The 22,309-nt window shown below is 33.5% G+C and overlaps 2 pseudogenes across 1 annotated transcript; one reads left to right on the forward strand and one right to left on the reverse strand.

Annotated features, from left to right (window-relative positions):
- Positions 1–6,767: 6,767 nt before the first annotated feature.
- On the reverse strand, positions 6,768–13,965 carry LOC107620332 (uncharacterized; annotated as a pseudogene).
- A 1,178-nt stretch (positions 13,966–15,143) lies between these two features.
- On the forward strand, positions 15,144–19,744 carry LOC107621783 (diacylglycerol kinase 1-like; annotated as a pseudogene). The gene is made up of 9 exons (XR_015907047.1): positions 15,144–15,326; positions 15,467–15,589; positions 15,692–15,820; positions 16,166–16,251; positions 16,562–16,663; positions 17,225–17,273; positions 17,480–17,562; positions 18,129–18,196; positions 18,795–19,744. The product of XR_015907047.1 is annotated as a diacylglycerol kinase 1-like (transcript).
- Positions 19,745–22,309: the final 2,565 nt, after the last annotated feature.

Here is a 22,309-nt window from a genome sequence, read left to right on the forward strand (position 1 = left end):
TGATAGAAAATGACCCAATCAATTTTCTTCAAGCCATGCAAAGTTCTAACTCTGAAAAGTGGATCGATGCCATGAAAGAAGAGATGAAGTCTATGAAAGACAATAACATTTGGGATCTCGTAGAATTACCTGAAGGTGTGAAACCAATTAGTTGTAAATGGATATTTAAAACCAAAAGGGATTCTAAAGGTAATATCGAGAGATATAAAGCTCGTCTAGTCGCTAAAGGCTTTACTCAAAAGGAAGGCATAGACTATAAAGAGACTTTCTCTCTGGTATCATCGAAAGACTCTTTTAGAATCATAATGGAACTGGTAACTCATTTTGACTTGGAGCTACATCAGATGGATGTAAAGACAACGTTTCTCAATGGTAACATTGATAAAATGATGTATATAGTACAACCAGAAAATTTTGGATCAGGCAATTCAAAATCTATGATTTGTAAGTTAAAGAAATCCATCTATGGTCTTAAACAAAATTCTTGTCAATGGTATCATACGTTTCATCAAGTCATTACCTCATATGGTTTTGAGGTAAATATCATAGATTAGTGTGTATACCGCAAGTTTAGTGGGAGTAAATACATCTTTTTGGTCTTATATGTTGATGACATTCTACTTGTCAGTAACGATATAGGCTTATTGCATGAAACTAAGAAATTCCTATCGAACAAATTCAAAATGAAAGATCTTGGTGATGCCTTTTTTGTATTAGAAATCGAGATACTAAGAGATTGCTCTCAATGTATTCTTGGATTATCACAAAAGAACTATATCGAAAAGATTTTAAGTAGATATGGCATGAAAATTTGTAGACCAATGGACACACTGATAGTTAAAGGAGACAAGTTCAGTCTCAAGCAATGCCTCAAAAATGATCTTGAGAGGACAGTGATGCATGATAAACCTTATGCATCAGCACTAGGGAGCTTAATATATGCTCAAGTCTGCAGACATCCTGATATATTATTTATAGTGGGAGTGTTGGGTAGATACTTGAGCAATTCGGGTATAGATCATTGGATAGCTGTTAAACGCGTAATGCATTATCTGAAGAGAACAAAGGATTACATGCTTACTTATCGGAGATCAGAAAATTTGGAGATCATTGCGTACTCTGATTTCGATTTTATGGGATGCCAAGATAGTAGACTCTCTACTACAGGCTGTATCTTCATGTTGGCTGGAGAAGCTATTGCATGGAAGTCTAACAAATAGACTCTTGTAGCTTTCTCAACAATGGAGGCAGAATACGTTGCTTGCTTTGAGGCATCCAAACATGGAATATGGTTGCGAAACTTTGTCACCGAGCTTTGTATAATAGATGACATTGAAAAGCCATTGAAGATATTTTGTGACAATAAGTCAGCAGTACTATACTCCAACAATGAGAGTTTGACAAAATCGAAGCATATAGACATCAAGTTCTTAGTTGTCAAGGAGAAAGTTAAAGAAAAACAGATTTCATAAAACATATAGGAACATAGTATATGCTAGCAGACTCATTGACCAAGGGATTGATCCCTAAAGTCTTTAATGAGCATACTGCTCGGATGGGCATCAATCTTTGTGATGCCTTGATTTAGTGGAAGTTTATTTTATGCTATATGTCCTATGATAGATATTGAATTATTTTTCTGCAGAATTAAGTTGATGGTTTATTTCATGTTATGTGAAATATTTATTTTGCAATATTTATTTGTGTTTGATCTCAATAAAATTTTAAAGTTGGACCAACTGGAAATAGACATGCATGAGATCTAGGGGTGGCAAACGAGTCTAAACCCGCCGGGACGGACTGCGTATCTTGTCAAGAAAGGTGGGCCGGGCTGGAAAATTAGGACCACCAAATAACAAAAGCTCGCCTAACCCGCACTGCTTAAACCGCGGGCTTTGGCGGGGCATGGCAGGCTTCCCTGCTGGGCTTAGTGTTTTTTTGGCTTTGCAATTTTTTTGCCAAAATCCAACTTCTCCCAACCCAACTTACAAGAGAATGAAGATGAAAATTGAATGGTTTGGATTATGTTTATTTTGATTCGGACACAGTATTTATAATTATGTTGTGGATTACATTTATTTTACTTTGGAGACAATATTTATAATTATGTTTTGGATGAAAACTTGGTTTATAATTATGTTTATTAGATATTTATAATTACAAAGACTTTAATGTTTGTGAATATAAAAATTATAATTTTTTTATGATCTTAGAAATTATAAATTTATTAAAATGATTGTAAAATTATATATATTATTAAATAGTTAATAGTAAAAAAAAGAGGAGATTTGGCGGGCTTAGCCCACCAGCTCACCAGCCCGCAGTTAGGCGAGGCGAGGTAGAATTTTAGGATCACCTCACTAGGCGGGGCGGGGAGGGGCGGGGCGGGACGGGACGGGCTTCCCTGCTTGCCACCCCTAATGAGATCACTTGGCATGTAATTTCCATATTACTCATCCAGATTTGATCTATGTCGTTAAATATATTAGTATGGTGATTATCGTGGTTTCGTCATGACACTAATGTGATAAAAGGTGCAGTAATTACATATCTAATATATGAGATGGACCAAATTGTTAAAGTAATAAGAGAAATAGTATTCAGATGCGCGCATAAAGTTTATAAGATATAAAGTTTATAAGATATGATTATGTCAAGAAAGAATATATGTATAGCCCAAGTGGGAGATTATTAGGAAATTATTTAATTTTCTAATTTGTTTGTGGGCAATACATATATTAATTATAATTACAAATTATGCTATTTCAAATTAAATGACTTATATAATGGTGATCTCATTTATTGTTATAAATGCTAAATTAAACAAGTCATAATTACTTTTGATTTAGAATTAAATGAGAATAAAACTAGATATTATCTTTTGGACTTTAGATATAATATCTTTTGGACTTTAGATACTATTTTTATTTGGGGTTTAGGGTTTAATGGGTGCCATGCTCAAATATAAATAGTGCCTTCAGGGTTTTGGTCCCCAACATACCAAAGCTACATCAGCAACTCTTTTTCCATCAGAGAAGTTGCAATTCAGATAGGGATACAGAAGATTTTGATTGAGAAAGACTGAGACTATTCTTCCATTAAGTTCTGATTTCTAATTTTTAATTTCTATGAGTAAAAGTACATTCCGCATTATGATATGATTCAATATGCATGATCTGAATTAATAAAATAATTTATTTCAACATACTACAATTTCACGTCTAGAAACCTTCTTTGCCATGGAGATAGAACGCGACCGAAGACATTCTGCTGTCTCCCAACCTTTATGAGGTGGTATTGACTATGATGAATCTAGTGATGGTTGTTTAGTAGTAGTAGGATGAGGCGACAAACATGAATGGAGACTTCAGTAGGATTATTTCTCTGTTAGAACTTAGAACCAATTTCTGAAAAGATATTAAAAAAGGAAGAACAAGGAAGGTAAAGTAAGGGGTCAAAAATGACTATTTACTCTATATTAATAATAGTATTATAAGTTAGCATATGTAATTATCTAAATTTAGTTAGTATTTGACCTTGTTAATTAGGTATTTTTTAGGTACTCCTAAGTACTTTCATGTATATAGCTTATTAAAGTCCATTAATTAGGATTTGGGTATTTGGTATTTTATGTAATGAGTAAAAGTGTATATATATAGATAATGGCGATAATAAAAGTGTGATTTTATCCCTCAAATTTTTTAATTTTATTTTTATATTAAAGTAACTATTTTTAATTTTAATAACTAACTAATTAGTTTATATTTATTATATTATTATATACTATATATTTATTGAGAAAATAATATTAATAAATATCATATAATCATAAAAAAATAATTAAAATGAGGTTACGTATCTCATTTATCTATCTATCTATCTATTAAAGCTTTAAAAAATGGTACAATATTAATGTGTTTTATGTTTGTAGTGATGAGGTGTTGACGACAACAAATAAGTTTAGCGGAACTCATGACAACTTCAAGTCATTAATTTTCAAGAAATTGGTGCATGGGGATGTAAGTGCATAATTAAACTATTATCTTTAGCATACTTTCCATTCTTAATAAATTTATTAATTATCACATAGATGTTGAATTTGGTGCTACTATGCTAACCGTGCAGGAGAAAGGAATAAGATGTCAAACACACTGGTTTTTGCCAGCTGTGTTTTTGGTACGCCATGTCTTTTTCAGGCTTGTTAAAGTTTTTATTTATTTTATCTTATTGTATAATTGGTGTCCCTGACTTAGCCCCTAATTATTAAATTCAGCAATTCATACTGAAATGTGATATCAAAATTGAAGTTTTGTTGAAATATTATCAAAAAGAATTCATAAAAAAAATTTGATGAAGGTCTAAAAAAGGTATATGATTTATTGTATTTTTTATTTTTTTATTGTTTAATGGCCTTTATCTACTAGATTTTTTTACCTTTCAACGAGAACAACACGCATTGGTATCTGGTTATTTTTTATTTGTGTAATCATCAAACAACTCTGCTAGACTCCTTACAATTATTTCAAATAAAGAGGGAAAGAGATCGAGTATTGTAAAGCTGGCAAATTAACTTTTTCCATGTTCACTTTTATGACATTTTTTTAAAGGTTTTAAATATTATTATTTATTTAATTTTTTTCTATATGAATAGACAAAATATCTGGAAGATATACTCAAGTATGACTGGTTCTATAAATACAATATTTTATTTAGGCCACAGATACTTAATTTTGCATTTGTGGATACGCTAGAAATAGGAGAACAAGCTCCTGGCTCGTAAGGAATATCTGTATTTGTATTTTTCTCTTTGAAATATTTATCTGCATAAGCTAATCGCGTCTTATTTAACATAGTAATGATTGTGGGGTATGCGTGGCAACATGAATGACAAACTATAGGAAGACGTATAGTTTTGTTGGTAAAGTAAAATATTTATATTTTTAGGTTAATGATGGTACAAGGATGCGACTTGCATTGGATTTGATTCTAAGAGCATCTACAATGGTGAGTTCCTCTTTCACTTTTTTCTGACACATAGGAACTCTAACCATTAGAGGAGAGAAGGAATGAGTTCCCGCACAGGTCTCAAGGTGAGGGAGTCCCTCTAAACAGGGACTCAAGTTAACCAATAATAACTTGCCATTTGGCAAATTATTTTAAAAAAATAATAATATAAAATCTGAAATAATTAAATAATTATATTAAATAATAAAATAATAATTAAATTAGTAATAATTATAATAAAAATTATATTAAATAATTATATTTTTATTTAATTAATAATTTATATTAATTATTTAAAAAATAATTAATTAGATTAAATAATTATATTTTTATTTAATTAATGATTTATATTAATTATTTATATCATAATTAATATTGAATATTATTTATATTATTATATTAAATTATAATTAATTAAATTTACTTACATTAAAAAATAAATTTAATTTTTACACCTTACAAAATAATTCTTAGTTGAGTTAGTTATTTTTATTTTTAAAATTTAAAATGCTAACGATATTATTAAAATTAACAATTGTAAACACAAAACTATAAATTAGTGTAATCCCGAATTATATATTGTGTATTATTATTATATATGAATTTATTTAATATTAATATCTTTTAATAGTGAATTATTTTTAAATTTATAAATTTAAATAATATTATTAAAAAATCAATTACATTAATTTTAAGTATTTTAATTAATTAATTAAGTGGGACCATAACAAGGACTAAAGTTAGTTCCTCCTAATGGAGAAGAGAGAGATGCTTTGAGTTCCTATTTACCGTTTATGACGCAAAAGCTGATGTGGAGTTACTTTTTATGACAGGTGGGCCATAAATAGGAACTGAGATGAGTTCCCTATTGGAGATGGTCTAAGACCCCACAACTTGATGCTGTATAATGTTATTGACTCTGCTACCAGGAATTACAATAAGTATAAACAAAAAGATTCAAACAAAAATTAAAAATTCGTAATTGTCATATAGTCATGTTTGGTTTATATTAAGAGTTGATAGTTTCATCTCTTTTACTTAAAAAATTATTATGCACTATATTTTCTGTGGACTCTTTTTGAAAATTCATGTTTCTGTCTGTAGTTCAATTATAGTTAGACGAAGCTTAATTTTTACTCTAGCATTTCTATTCCTTGAACCACTACTGCCTTGTAAGCTAGGCAAGTCCTCATCTTTGGAATAATATTGAAAGTTACTAGCAAAGGGTAAAACTCATTCCAATAGAGATGAAATTTATGAATCCCATTAATTTAAATCTGAAGTGAGACATATCTGAATAAATGAAGGCTTCACTTTACACCCAAACTACTTCATTAAGAATTAATAAATAATTGACTTATTCTGTTCAGCAAAAAAAAATCAAGGATTATGAAAAACATGAACTGTTTTCAACAAAAATCAGAGATACATGAAATAACCAAAATTAAAATTTAGAAGTAACATCAATAGTGAAACTACTATAATTTCTATTCCAACATTTTCCTTCAATATCAATTAAGACATGAATCACTTTTAGTCGAGTATATTTAAGTTATGGCATGAATAACGTAAAGGTTATGATTCATGACATCAGCAATCAAGGATGATGACATAGTGAAATCATATCTAAAATGGATTGCATAACTGAATTTGAGCATCTAATATTTTTAATTGCAATAGAAGGTGGAGATAGTATGCATTTATCCTTCATAGTTAAATATCTTGGCGAACCTCCATCTCCATCAGATGTGCAATCATTGTCTCTAAGGTAGCAAGTCCTTCTCTGATGTTTCGTATCTACTTCCATATTTATCACCAGTGTCACACTTTCCTTCAGGGGACTTAGACCTGAGTTTTTTCTATTCAAAAATGCTTTCATCCAGTTCTTTATGTGATGAGCTACCTCCATTATTATGCTCAACCTCTAATGATATTGACATGGAACGTCTTCTATTGTGATGCTCTGATTTTTTATCTTTACTATCACCCGATTTATCTTTAATGCGATGCTTCCCTTCAATAGATCTTGACCTGTTTCTTTTAGTGTGATGGTGCTTTGACCTATCAGTTTTGATTTTTTTTTCATCCTCTCTTTCATCCATTTCATTCTTACTTTCTGTTGATCTTGATCTGGAATGCCTTTTATCACTAGGCCTTGACCTTCTATGCTTGCTTTCATCTGATTTGTTAGGCAAGCACTGTTTATCATCCACAGATTTTGATCTTGACCGCTTATTATGCCTGGATATACTTTCTCATGCTCCTACTCCAATTCCTTCTTGAAGCAGATGAATGTCGATCAAAGTATCTATCTGAATCATGTCTTCTACTTTTATCATTGTGTTCTCTGATGTCTCTATAGGACCTTCGATCTCTTTCATAGCTTGAATAATAATGGGACTTGACTGGTGATATGGACCGATGACCCCTATTGTAGCGAGCAGGAGAGTGGGAACGAGACCTCCTCCTTCGTCGATAACTAACAGGAGATCTTGACTTTGATCGAGATCTTGCATGAGGAGGAGAAGGAGACCTGAAAATGGAAATTGAATTAATGAATTTAAGACCTTTATTAGCATATGAAAATGAAGGACGAAAAGAAATAATATACAAACAAGATTTTGTCACCACAATCTAAACTTTCCTTGTTCCACAACCATTCAGCCATATATTTTAAAGATAGATCAACATACACCAATTTTAAAATACTATGCACAGTAATTGCACACATTGTGGGGAGAACCCTTAAGATCGATGAGAATGCATATTTATAATAAAGAGATATGCTACTCAACCTCACAGCTATGGCACATAAAATTGCAAGCTTCTATAATATAAAGGCAATTGTGTAATATATATATATATATATATAAGCAAAAGATGCATTGCACTCACACTAGACCCAAAACTATTAAATATAATAAAACATATACCACCAAATGGAAACTTTTAAAATGGGGACAAGATTATGATTTCTTTTTCCTAAAACATCAAAATGACAGAAATCTCAAACACCTTTACCAAACTTATAAATCTATTTCAAGCATTACTCTAATGGGTTCATGATACTTATGTAAGGTGTAACACCCTAATATTCGGAATCCTTATGCTCGAGTCATAAGTCAATGATATTACGGTGGTACGACTCTCAGGTGGATTTTTAATAAATAAATATAGGTAATTTCGAAAGGAGTATTAATTGAGAAGCCTGAAAAGAGTAGAAATAAAATCGCGAAGACGTATCTCTCACGTTTCGACAACAAAAGATAAACCGTGAAGCCGAAAACGATATATGGACAAGGCGTAGAGGAGATTAAGAGATAGATAACAGATAGATATATATAACATAAGTAAATAGCTACTAGTCGCGACCCGCGAAGTTTAGGTCGGCTAGAGTACATTATGAAATTAGTTGACAACAGTATATCCTAATCTCTCCCGAAGGAAACATGAGAGCCTCTATAGGCAAATTCAAAGAGTTCAATACATAATATAAACTTTCCAAAATAAAGGTGGAGAGATTCTAATCAAAACACAAAGTAGAGGAAATAAAGATCTTCGCCGTCTCTCAGACGACCCACAATTCACTTCTGAGCACCTGGACCTGTATCTGAAAAATAAGAGATATATACGGAATGAGAACCCCGGGCCCATGGGTTCCCAGTACGGTAAAAGTGCCAAATAAATTCAATGTACTGCAACAAAAACTCACTAAGCATCCTAAACTTCTTCACCAATTATTCATCCTAGGTTCTCGCTAATCCATGAATAGGCAACTGTCATAAGGGAGTGCTAAATTCAATTCATGTTTCACATGTTTCCCAACTCCCTGACTCTTCCACGAATCAGACTCAGAATCATAAGCAAAACCATCACCAGTTGTTCTGCCTCAGCAGTTCTATATCAATACATCATCATGCAATCGCATCATCAATTCATCCCATCAAGAACAGCCCTCACACCCACCGACACCAGCATGAGGGGCCTCTCAGTTGTACAAACACAAGCAATACAGGCAAGTAATACACAAACATGATACAAGTAGAACAAGTAGCATATAGTCAGGTAACATGGCATATATGATGTAGAAATCCAAGACAAATGGCAAACCCAAACAATTCAAACATATGCAAATGATGAATGCCTGCCCTATGGCTGATGATATCATCTGTCGGTTATATAGCCAACCCGACATGTCCTGTTAGCTAACCATTGGACAGAAACACCCCTTGCGGAGCAAGTAGGTTTGAGCTACAACCCCCTTGCTACTGCCCGCTCAACCCAGAGCCAGTGAAATAATCACTACTGCGGCTACTACCCAGGCGGGTGTCTAAAAGCTCAACCTGGAGCGAGTGGATTCACCACTACTGCCGCTACTACCTAGGCGTCGCAATCTCTGACCTGGAGCAAGTGGGACGAACCACAACCCTTGCTACTACCCAGGTATCTCAAGCATTGGCCCGGAGCAAGTAGGACGAACCACAACCCTTGCTACTGCCCAGGCATCTCAAACATATATTCATTCAATCTCAATTCATATTATCAACATTCATTGTTACCAAATCTCAAACATTAACTTGGAGCAAGTGGGACGAACCACAACCCTTGCTACTACCCAAGTATCACAAATAAACATTTATTCATAATCACCCTTCATTATTATCAATCCTCAGACAATGACCCAGAGCAAGCGGGACGAACCACGACCCTTGCTACTACCCAGGTATCACAAATACACATTTATTCAAAACCCCACGATTAAACTCGTTTATCATAATCCTCCTTTCCCGTCTCATACCCGGAGCAAGTGGACAACGCCACTGCCTACTACCCGGGGTCGCACATCACATTTCAATATTTTTTCATTATTATCCATTTAACATATTCATTCATTAATCATATATGCATTTATACTCAGCCATAAACAATAATGGCTTTGCCGTAACCCGGCAATAACTCAGCCATCCGGCTCATGGTCCAATCAAGAATGGGCCATTTATCAATAAATATAGCCCTCCGGCTCATGGCATACACGGTACTTCCACCGTCATCCTCCATATCTCATATAATCATCTTTGATCATCATTGATCATAACTTTTCCCCTTGCTTCACTCGCAAGTTACCACATCCCCTAGCTCATTGCTAGGCATATCGGAATGATTTAATACATAAGAGGTGAGATCGGAGGCTTAGAAGTATGAGATTTGGCTTTTAAAACTCAAAAATCAACTTTGGCATGAAAACAGGACCACGCGTACGCGCACTCCACGCGCACGCGTGGATGGCCACAAAACTCATCGACGCGCAAGCGTCATACGCGCGGACGCGCGGGTTGAAAAATAGCCAAACGACGCGCAAGCGTCAGCCACGCGTACACATGGGTGCTCTTGCGCCCCAGGCACAAAACTGGCACAACTCTGGCACAACTCTCGGGAAAATAGCTGGGCATTTGGTGCAGCGCATCGACGCGCCCGCGCACACCACGCGCACGCGTGGATAGTGCCTTCTTGAAGAACGACGCGCACGCGCTAAGTGCACCTACGCGTGGAGGGTTATTCTGCTAAAAATTTTCTAAGTTAAAAGCTGCAGAATTTACAGATTCAACCCCCAATCTTCCGACGGACATAACTTTCTCATTTTAAATCATTTTTCACCCGTTCTTCAAACGGCATGGACATCCCGGATCGAATTTCATTTCTAAACAGATTTGGCACAAAACAGAGATCCGTAGTCCAAGTTATGTCCCATCAAAGTATGCCCAAAAACCATGTTTTCATACAAAACCACTAGGTGCCATTTTCAAAACAAGCCATTTTCAACTCTTTTCAAAATCAACCAAAACATGCCAATTTCAACCCTTTTTGAAATCAATCAAAATGTACCAAAATCCACATCAAGCCATCCTCAACTCACACATTGACACTTTACCAAAAATTTCCAAAACCACATCTAACCATTTTAACACTTCTCAATCAAATGGCTAAAGGACAAACACAATATCATGTCATACATCCTTCCTCATCCCAATTTCCAATAATACCATTTCCAATCCACCATCATTATACGTAATCAATATCATACTCACTATCACGTGATTTCACCCACAAATCAACCTTAATCATTCCCCAAGCATATATCACAACATACATATCTCTAATGCATCATCATACCATCAAGGCATCAATAATCATAATCACATATATGATCACATAATATATCTCAACAAAACCAAACATACCTCGTCTACATAATTTCACCCAAAATTACCAAATTCCACACTTCAACTTCTCAAACCTTATTATTCAATAACCAACCTAATCATTCATATATTCATTATCTGAAATTCATCCAATCACTTGTGCCATCATACAATGCACACATCGACTTACCTTTCTTACCTATTTCCGGCCTCCGGCCCAATTTTCACAATTTAAATGCATAAACCACAAATCAATACTCATTACCCAGTACATCAAATTCTTAATACACCAAGCATACAAGGTCACACAATTCTCAACCCAATCATTAATTCACATTACATATCAACTATGCATATTAGCACCAACCATTTACACAATCCAAACTTAATCCTAGGGGCATCTAGCCTAGGAATTCTCATCACAACACACGGTACTTAAATGAAACATAAACCGTACCTCTTGTAGCCAAACCAATTGAGCCTCTTCTTTGGAATTCTTCATCAACCTTAGCTCCAAGTCTTACCAAAGCTCCTCAAGCAATACCAATCTCCCAATTGTGCCCAACATCACCAAATACACTAACATAACCAATGTCACATACATACATCAACCTAGGGCTCATAAAAATGACAAATCACAAGGGTTTGAGCACTTCTTACCTCAGCCCATATGAAGTAGGGATAGAACCCACTTAGAATCCATGTTGGAGTATTCCTAAACACCCAAAATCACAAGATTTCAACACTAACTACCCAAAAACGTGTAACAGTGGGGAATTTCGAAAACTGAGCAGAGATGAATGAAATACTCACCACCAAACTTAGATAGAATTGTAGAGAATGAGAAGAGCAACGCGTGGCCACAAACGGCTCGTCAATCGGAGCTCCGTAGCTCAAGTTATGGTGGTTTGAAGATCAAAGAGAGTTAGGTTTTCTCTCTTCTCTTCTCTCTTCTCAAATCAGCGCCCCAACCCTTCTTTTTAGGGTAAAATGAGCTGAAATGCTCACAACTAATGTTTATATATGTTGGGTCTTGGGCCCACTTAGGCCCGGTTCACTTATTTTTGCCCATTGGCCCAATTTTGGGCCAAAACCTTTAAGATTAGCGCTCTAAATCGCACTTTAACTATTTCTACCTTCCCTAATTATAATTCCTCATTTCTTAATCTTATTTATCCATAATCAATTTCCTCAGTTGTAGTACCAGACAGATCTCAGCCGGTACTGCCGGTCAAAATTCCACTGCGCACTTTTACGCAGAAAACTATATTTTCCGACTCGGAAAAATTCACTGAATCCAAATATCATATTTAAATTATCAAATTCCAATTGCCAAATCTTCCAACCATATTCGCTCCTATTTAACTTATTATTTACTAAATTTCGGTTAGACCGGGTATTACATAAGGCACCCTAAAATGAATTAGTTTCAACAATATTGAAAATGAATAGTCAAGAAGCACCCGTAAAACAATTACACTAGGAAAAATTGACAAAGTAAACAAACCTAGATTTCTGTTTTGTTTCTTTCTCTTCAATTTCAGGTCCATCAGCTTTCAGTTTCTTACTTATTTTAGCAGCTCGGGCTGTCGCTAACTCTATTGCAGGCTTCATGGTGGCGGCTTTACTGGCAGTCTGCTGTGCAGTCATGGTTTGTTGCATAAGCAGAGCTTGCTGGAATTACATCTGTTGCATTGTCACAGCTTACTGCATTATCAAAGGAAGAGATGATAAAGCAAGGGAAGAATTCACAACAAATAGTTTTTGCAGAAGAAATTTTGCCATCTCAACATTCAAAGGCCGGCGACTGACATCTATGTTATTTAATGCCAGAGCAGCAGTTGCCTCTTTAGGTTTTGAATATTCTATATAAGCAAAATGCTTTGAATTAGCAATTGTGTATTCAACAACTGTGCTACAGAAGCCAAAGAGTTGTTTTAGCTGTTCAACAGCGAGAAGTGGACTCAGATTGCTAACTTGGAGAGTTTTCTTCAATGCATCATCCTTACCAGCTTTTTCAAGTGAGCCTGATTAAGTTACCATAGATGATAAGAATAAAGCAAGAAATACTTAAACGGAAAACAAGAATAACATAAAAAAAAATGTAACTACCGAACATGACAAAAAGTCACCAATAGAGAGCACTTCTTGTATAAGAGCTCTGTAATACCAAACATAGCAACAAACAAAATTAACACGCCACAACATACCAATGAAATTTTTTACTGACTGAGCTTGCGCCTGAGCTGCATGGGCTTGAAGTGCTTGGGCAACGACTATTGCATGTGTAGCAGCCATTGCAACAGCAGACGGAGCCATAGGAGCTGGGCTAAGTGTTCCCATTGAGGTCGTTGCAGCTAATACAGTCATTAGCAAATTATGAGGTAGGTGATTCAACTTACAATCGAATTTTATACATTGCCCATTAAGATAATCACAGAAAACTTCCCCTAATGAAGCCCCAATTCCAGGCAAAATAGCAACCCCAGAAGCTCCAGCAACAATCCCTCAAATTGATGCTTAAGTTTTTCATTTTGTCAAAATTAACAACAACTAATATGAAATCACAGAAATAAAACTGAATTACATTAATTACAAAAATCACGGCAATGCTATAATAATTAAAATCACATAAATCACAGAGAGGATGTTACCGAAAGAAAGAGGCTGACGACGGTGATGAAGAATGAGAAAGACGGGAGGAAGACGGTGACGTTCTCTGGAACGAGGAAGACGACGACGCTCTCTAACGCGACGACATTCTACTTGGCTAGGTGAGGCGCGCGCGAATGCTGCAGTGACCTTGGCAGAGCGCCGTGGAGGAAGCTTCTTCGTCTTCTTTACCAGAGAGAAGAGATGAGTTTGAAAAGAAGAGAGGGAGTTGGGTGAGAAACCCAGAATAACAAAGAACAAGTGATGTTTTTTTGTTAGTTTTTAAATTTGTTTATTTTTCTTGGTATGAATGATTGATTAGGGTTCATAGAGGATGTCAATAAAATTGAAATAATCTCTTTTAGTATAGATAAATAATTAAATATGTTTTTGTTTTTTAAATTATTTAAATTTTGACATAATAAAATTAAATAATTTGATTAATTTAAAAAGTAATTTTTGTCTAACATAAAAAAAAGGTATTTAAGTTTTATAAAAAATTAAATAAAAAAATTTATTTTTATTAAATTATAAGGATATTTTAGTAAAAATAGTGATATAATATATATTTAAAAAAAATTAGACACTGAAAAATAAATTTTACATAATTTATTATTATTTGTCCATATTTTAAACATATAGGTAAATATCAATTTATATGGTATCGAAACAACCACCTTAAATAAATCCTCTTTTCCCTGTTTGCTGGTTGCATTGCTCTACCAGAACCAGAAGATGGAATCTACAGTTACTTCTGAGCTAATTCACTAGAACACTATATTTTAGCGTGGATCATTCGTTGGATATTGAATATCTCTCTCTACAGAAGCAAAAAATCAAGTTTGGGTAAAGCATCTTCTCTTTTTGGTTCGATTCAGTAAAGGAACTTTCTTCTTTCTCTTTTGGTCTTTAGCTCAAGACATGAAGCAATGCACTATGCACGAATCGTCGTTGCTGAAAAAGATAAAAGAAAAATTGTCTGTTGTGTTTATCAACTTCAATTAAATTGAACTATCTAAGCGCAAATACGAAGACTTGAGTGTCCCAAAGTCTTTTTCTTCCGCTAAGTTATTTTCTTTTTCGAAGTATGCATCCATCCTCTCCTTATTAGAATTATTTAGAGTTGGACACTTTTAGACTTAAACGTTAAGTTTTTCATGAACTTATTTCTTTTTTAATTGATTTGAACAGTTGTTGTACTTTTTGGCCTAAAAGGTTGATGGTAGGAAATATTGATTTCGATTATTGATACATATTATCTTGTGTGATGAAATTACTCAGGTGTAAAACATTGATGGCTTACAAGAATAACATTGGATGAATGAAGGATTTTGCCATTCCCGATTACATACTCGTCCCCGGAGCAAAGATTCGCAATGCCCTTTGATAGTTTTCATAAACTCCAAAAGTGGTGATCAGCTTGGTGGCGAGCTTCTTACTACCTATAATTCCCTCCTCAACAAAACTCAGGTACATTTTTTTTGTGGTTGCGGCGGGTTGCAATGTATTTGAAATTGTTGACTTAAATTTGACATGCTGTTTGAGCTACAACTTTTCACATTATCTTTGGTTATATTGATATTGATTTAGGTGATTTTGTATTTTTCAAGGTTTTTTATTTGGGATCAAATGCTCCCGATATGGTGCTGCATCGGATTTATTCCAAGTTAGAAAAGTTAAAGCACAATGGAGATACTTTTGCTCCTGAAATTCAGAAAAGATTGAGAATAATTGTACGTTGATAAATGTACTTTCTATTTTTAGCATGCTCTAATAATCTTTGTGTCTAATAACATTCAATTACTCCTTATCTCTAACGTATTCATAGCAATCAGGTTGCAGGTGGAGATGGTACGGCGAGCTGGATTATCGGAGTTGTCGCCGATCTTAAGTTGCATCGGCCACCACCAGTTGCAACAGTGCCATTGGGAACCGGAAACAATATCCCCTTTTCATTTGGATGGGTAATTTCCTATTTTCTCAATCTGTTAAAATCTACTAATTTGGTGATAACTCAATGGGTTTTTCTGATGGCCTTTGTTTTTAATTTTTCCTCATCTGGATATGAAATCATAGAGCATTTTGTTACCTTACTATGAAGACTCAATTTTCATTTTGTAAAAAGTTTTATGGTTGTTCAAGTGTTTTTTTCTTGGACACCAGATTCTTCATGGTTGCGGTCATATATATAATGCCTGACTTACAAGATTGATATATTAATCAACTCATATCTAAGAGTAATTTCCCACTTTTGACTTTACTCTGTGATGGAATTGGGACATAAGTTGTGTGATTTATTGTACCTTCAGGGAAGGAAAAATCCTGCTACTGACAAAGAAGCTGTTATGTCATTCCTGAATCAAGTAAAAGATGCAAAGGAACTGAAAATAGACAGGTATTTGCCCTACTTGTTTGAGTTTCCAATTGTAGTGACACCTTTCACATAAATGCACAATTATTTGAGTTCATTGTTAACGACTGTTGAACTTTACTTCAAGAGTCCGAAAAATGATATGGTTATCAAAGTCGCAATTTTCAGTAGTAAGATATAAAAAAGAATAATGGGAGTCTGATCCGCCTGTACAATGCAGAATTTAATATAACTGGAATCTTGTGTTAATTATTTTCCTACTGATATTTTTCTCCTTTTGTGTTGTTCTGTTTTTTTTTTGAGTTTATTTCTAAGTGGTCAAAATGATTTTCAGCTGGCATGTTATAATGAGAATGAAGACTCCAAAAGAAGGTTCTTGCGAGCATATTGCGCCTGTTGAGCTGCGCCTGTCTCTCCAACAGATAAACTAAACTTGGTCAGTCCTTTGTTCTTCACTTTTTTTTTTCATTGAAAAATCACGTGCAGAGCATTAAATTTCTAAGTTCATGAATTTATTGTCATTACAATTGGAAATTCCATGAAGGAAATATAGAAAAATATAAGATTCTTGTGAGGTTGTCCATAGCAATAGAATAGTGCTATTATAAATGAGACAACTTGTTCTGTTTTTCAAAAGATAAGTGCTTCACTGATACAATATCTTGTCTCTTTCGAATATGACCTCTGTTTCTCCATTGAAGAACACTTGTCCCTGATTTATACACTGCAAAATCTTTTAAGGAAGACATTTTAGACGTTTTTCAGGAAGTAATAATAATTTTGGTGATTGGAATTTTTTGACCCCTCTCTGTTTAGTGAAGCTCTTTTGTTTCTGTTTGGATATGTTGGGAGTTAGGGTCTTGGAAGGCTTGAACTGTAAATCAGACTTCACTTTACTCATTTGCATTTCTTGCTTTCTATTTCTTGTTATTCTCTTTTCCTAAACAAGTCCAACACCATCTCTTTGATGCTTATTTGTCACTCGTTATTTTCTCAGGAGGGTTATCACACTTACCATGGGGGATTTTGGATTTATTTTAGCACTGGTAAGAAAATCAAACTTATCTTATAATTTTGTTAAAATGTGTTGGCGGCAATTGCATTTCTGAAATTTCGATAAGTGTACATTGAAAGTAATTCTAAGTCACCAAAGTTGCTTAGCCAATAGGGTATCCCTTGGGAAAAGATGAGATCTAGGTATTAGGTTAGTGTAAGCAGCAAGTATCCCTTTTAATGTGTGTGTTCCATGCAGGAATGGATGCTCAAGTATCATATAAATTTCATTATGAAAGGAAGTTGCATCCTGAAAGGTTTAAACATCAGTTATATAATCAGGTACCTAGTTACTCACACGTAACATAAGAGTGTTCAAGTTAATCAAGCACAACATTTTTATTTCTATTTGTTTGATCTGACAACAACTTTCTTGCCATTTTTTTTCTTTCAAATGGTTAAGCACATGTTACTTGTGCCTTAAGTTTTAGTTCTTATTGTTTACTGTAACGTCTAGTTTAGATAAATTTCTAGAATTTATTCGTTCAAGACAGTATAATATGTCGATTTCTCGCTTTAGTTTACAAATCAGTACATCGTTAGATGAATTTCTTGTGGTTGGGATGCATCACCCTATTCTCTCACACTATTCTTACGTGACATTAATAAACAGCATATGTCATATCTGTGTATTAAGTTTATTAGAGTGTTTAGTTCATATGTTTAATGCAACGTCTATTTTGGATAAAATTACTAGAATTTATTCATTCAAGACATATTTCAATTAACAAGTGACTTGATAATATGTCAAGTTCTTACTTTATTTTATAAACTTCGTATATGGATTGATTCTTTTCATGCTATACGACTTATGTTTTACTCTATGTTACTTCTCATTTTGTAACCAGAGTTGCTATTTGAGGCTTGGTTGTACACAAGGATGGTTCTTCGCTCCTGTGAAATCTTCGGCGTGTTGGTATTTAAATAATCACCAGTTATTATAACTTAGTTCATTAGCAAAAAATAAGTACAGTTTGTTTATCACAGTAATATCCAACTATATACTAGTAGATTTTTCACTAAATTTGGTTAATACCTACTATTTTCAGTCCTCAACCATTGCAATTGAAATGCAGAGAGTATTTGATATTTGAAACTTTCGTTGATCTCATGCTTTATGCTAAATTTGTTGTTGTACCAGATTAACATATCTACACTAATATAGTCTAGCATAAAACATTGGTGATGATATGCTAAATTTTGAATATTAACTCAAATTTAGCTAAGTAGTTTGGATTCTTTGATAGTAAATTGCGACTGGCATAGCTTCCAGTTCCACATGTCAATGTGTTTTGGGGTGATAGTTTCTGTTGGACACTTCTTGTTTTTGCAATTTTGTTCTATTTTATTTTTATAATTTGCCTTTTATCACCGTGGTATAATTTGGAATCTTCAATTCAGGAAAATTGCTCACAAGGGTTAAGATAATGAAAAAGCATGGTCAGTGGGAAGATCTAAATATACCACAAAGGGCAAACATATTCATAATCATAAATATTATTGGATTATTCCAGGTTCGGTAATCATAGCTCCTCCAGAATGGCTACTGGTACATAGGTACTACAGCTTCAAGTGCAGAGTGGATTTAACGTGGTATTGCTTGCCACCAAAGATTTCATCAAGATAGTTCTTGCCATCCAAATCCAACGATTCTGAAATTCTTCGATCAAGGAAAACGTGGTCTTTAGTGTTACTGGCCTGTTGACAAAATCGTTTTGACAAAACCCTAGAAACAGAAACGTCGATGCTGCAGTTACGGTGGCAAAGGAGGGAACAAAGCGAAGAGCAAGGGAAAATTCAGGGAGGATTTTGTTGGTGAATTCTGAGTATTGGAAATTTTGTTGAGGAGGGTGGGAGGAAGGAGCTCACGGTAAAGAATTAGAATGAGAGGAAGAAGAGGCTCCGATAGAAGAAGATGGAGGCTATGACTAGGATGATTATGACGACGGAGAAGATGGAGATGATATGGTGTGGTTGATGGTGGGGGGCGTGGCTTTCTTGTGCTTGTTTGCTCTTATAGAGTTTCACCGAGAGAAATACTATTTATTCTCTAAGTAGCGTTTGTTTTGAGGTATTGGGATAGAGACTGAGACACAGTATCATGTTTGTTGGTTTAAAGGCTGGTACTAAAATTTCTGTCTCTGTCTTTAAAATTTCAGTACCTCCAAAAAGTAGGGATATAGGGGACTGAAATTTGTAAAGACGGAGATTGAAATTTTAATAATATTTTATACCTAAAATACCCTCATTTCAATTAATTAATTCCAATTTTATTCTTTGTGCAAATTAAATTAGAGTTTTATTCTTGTTTTAATTTCTGTCTCTTACTTTGCACCAAACAAAATATTGAAATTTATTTTAATCTCTGTCTCTTAGTCTCTGTCTCTCAGTCTCAGTTTTTCAATCTCTATCTCTCTACCAAACGCTACAATTTTGGGATCACTCAAATAAAGAGGCATATTTCATTTTTTATTAAAAATATTTTTGTGTTGTATTTTAATTAGTTTTTGTATAATTTATTCGGTATTTTTTGTCACATTATTAAATTTTTTAAAAGATTTTTTTTCAAAAATAATAAAAAATATTTAAATTAGACTAAAATAAAAAAATAATAGATTAACTATTAGATTTTTTTTAAAATTGTTTATATAAAAAAATATGTCACACTCATCAATATATATAACAAGCTCAAGTTTCTTAAATTTTTTACAAATAAAAAAATAATTAATTTATGTTCATGCGATATATAAAATAATTACTATATTATTATTATATTATAGATTAAAATTCATTAATTTAAATTTATTTTTATTTTTAATATAAGTATTAGAAATAAATAAATTTTTATAACTAGATGCAGTGTACAAAATATATATAATATTAATTAGTTTTAAAAAAATTATGAAAATTTTCTGAAAAAGTAAACATAAAAAGTGTTCATAGAAGTAAATATGTTTAAAAATAAAATTTTTAATATTTTTTTTATTTTATGGATATATTTGATATCCGATTCAAACATAAAAAGTGCCAATATCGAATTCGATCTGATGAGTTTAGTGCAGATTGTATCAATTTTTTAGCTATATCTGATTTGCGAATGCCCCTAACAATAATAATTAAAAAAATTATAATGATTATACTTTTAACTAAGAGGAAATCCCAAAAAAAATACTAAATACAAGAACAATTTAATCAAATATTAAAACAAATTTACTTTGAATCAATTGCACTTTTTTCTGTCCACGTACATATATATATAATGTAATAATAATAATATAATAATTATTTTATATATATGTCACACAAATATAAACATTTTTTCTGTAAACTTAAAAAAGATTTTATAAGTCTCTAATTTTGTTATTGATTTTTTTGGTATTAGCCCTCCTATTATGGATTTGATTCATATATAATTCAAATGTGTTAAATAAATAAATAAAGAAGAGGTAATATAAAATAAAATGTAAATAGAAGACTCTAATATTAATATAAGTAACTTGATAAAATACTTTATATATTTATATGCAGTAACATAAAGATAGATAAAGAGAAATTATTAATAGTGTATAAAGAGAGAAGATATTTTTATTGTTGTAAAGAGAAAGAGAAAGAGAAGTATTTGTAACTGTGTAAAATCCATTTGCCTCGTTCATGCTTTTATAGGCAAATAAATTCAACTATTCAAACTTTATTAATTGTATTTTTCCATGAGAATTTGCTCCTTACATAGGAAATTAGATCCACCCTTAAATGAGCATTCATCCTTATCTATCCATGTTGTAACACTCCCCCTTGGATGCTCATTTAGGATTATTGCCTCATTAAAACCTTACTAAAGGAAAACTCTGTGGGAAAAACCTTAGTGAAGGAAAAAGAGTACAATATCCTTTGTGATGGGGACTGCCTCATTAAAAACCTTGTCAAGAAAAACCCAATGGGAAAAAAAACTTGACCAAGGAAAAAAGAGTACAGTCTCCCCCTCTTGCTGACATTATTTAATGTCTCGAAATCGGTGCATCCCAATCTCATGTACCAGTCTTTCAAAGGAGGATTTCGGGAGTGACTTTGTGAATAAATCTGCCAAATTGTCACTTGAACGGATCTGTTGGACATCAATTGTACATTGATTTTGAAGGTCATGAGTGAAGAAGAATTTGAGAGAAATATGTTTTGTTCTATCGCCTTTGATGTATCTGCCTTTAAGTTGAGCAATATATGCTGCATTATCTTCAAACAGGATAGTTAGAGCTATCTTATGATCAATCAGTCCACATGATGACAGAATATATTGGATCAGACTCCTCAGCCAAAAACACTCGCGACTAGCTTCATGAATCGCCAGTATTTCGGTATGATTAGAGGATGTTGCAGCAATCGTCTGTTTCGTGGACCTCCATGATATAGCTGTTCCACCATATGTAAACAGGTATCCTGTTTGAGATCTCCCTTTATGTGGATCAGACAAGTATCCGGCATCTGCATAGCCAACTAGTTGTGACTTGGATCCATAGGGATAAAACAATCCCATATCAACCGTCCCATGAAGATATCAAAAGATTTGTTTGATTCCACTCCAATGTCTTCTGGTTGGAGAGGAACTATATCTTGCTAGTAAATTCACAGCAAATGATATATCGGGTCGTGTATTATTAGCAAGATACATTAGTGCTCCAATGGCACTAAGATATGGTACTTCAGGACCAAGGATATCTTCATTCTCTTCTTTGGGACGGAATTGATCCTTTTCCACATCCAAAGATCTTACGATCATTGGTGTACTTAATGGATGTGACTTATCCATATAAAATCTCTTCAAGATCTTTTCTGTGTATGTTGTTTGATGAATAAAGATCCCACCTTTTATATGCTCGATCTGCAGGCCGAGACAAAACTTAGTCTTTCCAAGATCTTTCATCTCAAACTCTTCTTTTAGAGTTTTTATAATTGTTGGAATCTCTTCAGGAGTCCCAATAATATTTAAATCATCAACGTACACAGCAATTATAATAAACCCAGATGTAGTTTTCTT

This window comes from Arachis ipaensis, chromosome B10 (genome assembly GCF_059453495.1).
Source record: "Arachis ipaensis isolate K30076 ecotype BB chromosome B10, ASM5945349v1, whole genome shotgun sequence".
Taxonomy (NCBI): domain Eukaryota; kingdom Viridiplantae; phylum Streptophyta; class Magnoliopsida; order Fabales; family Fabaceae; genus Arachis; species Arachis ipaensis.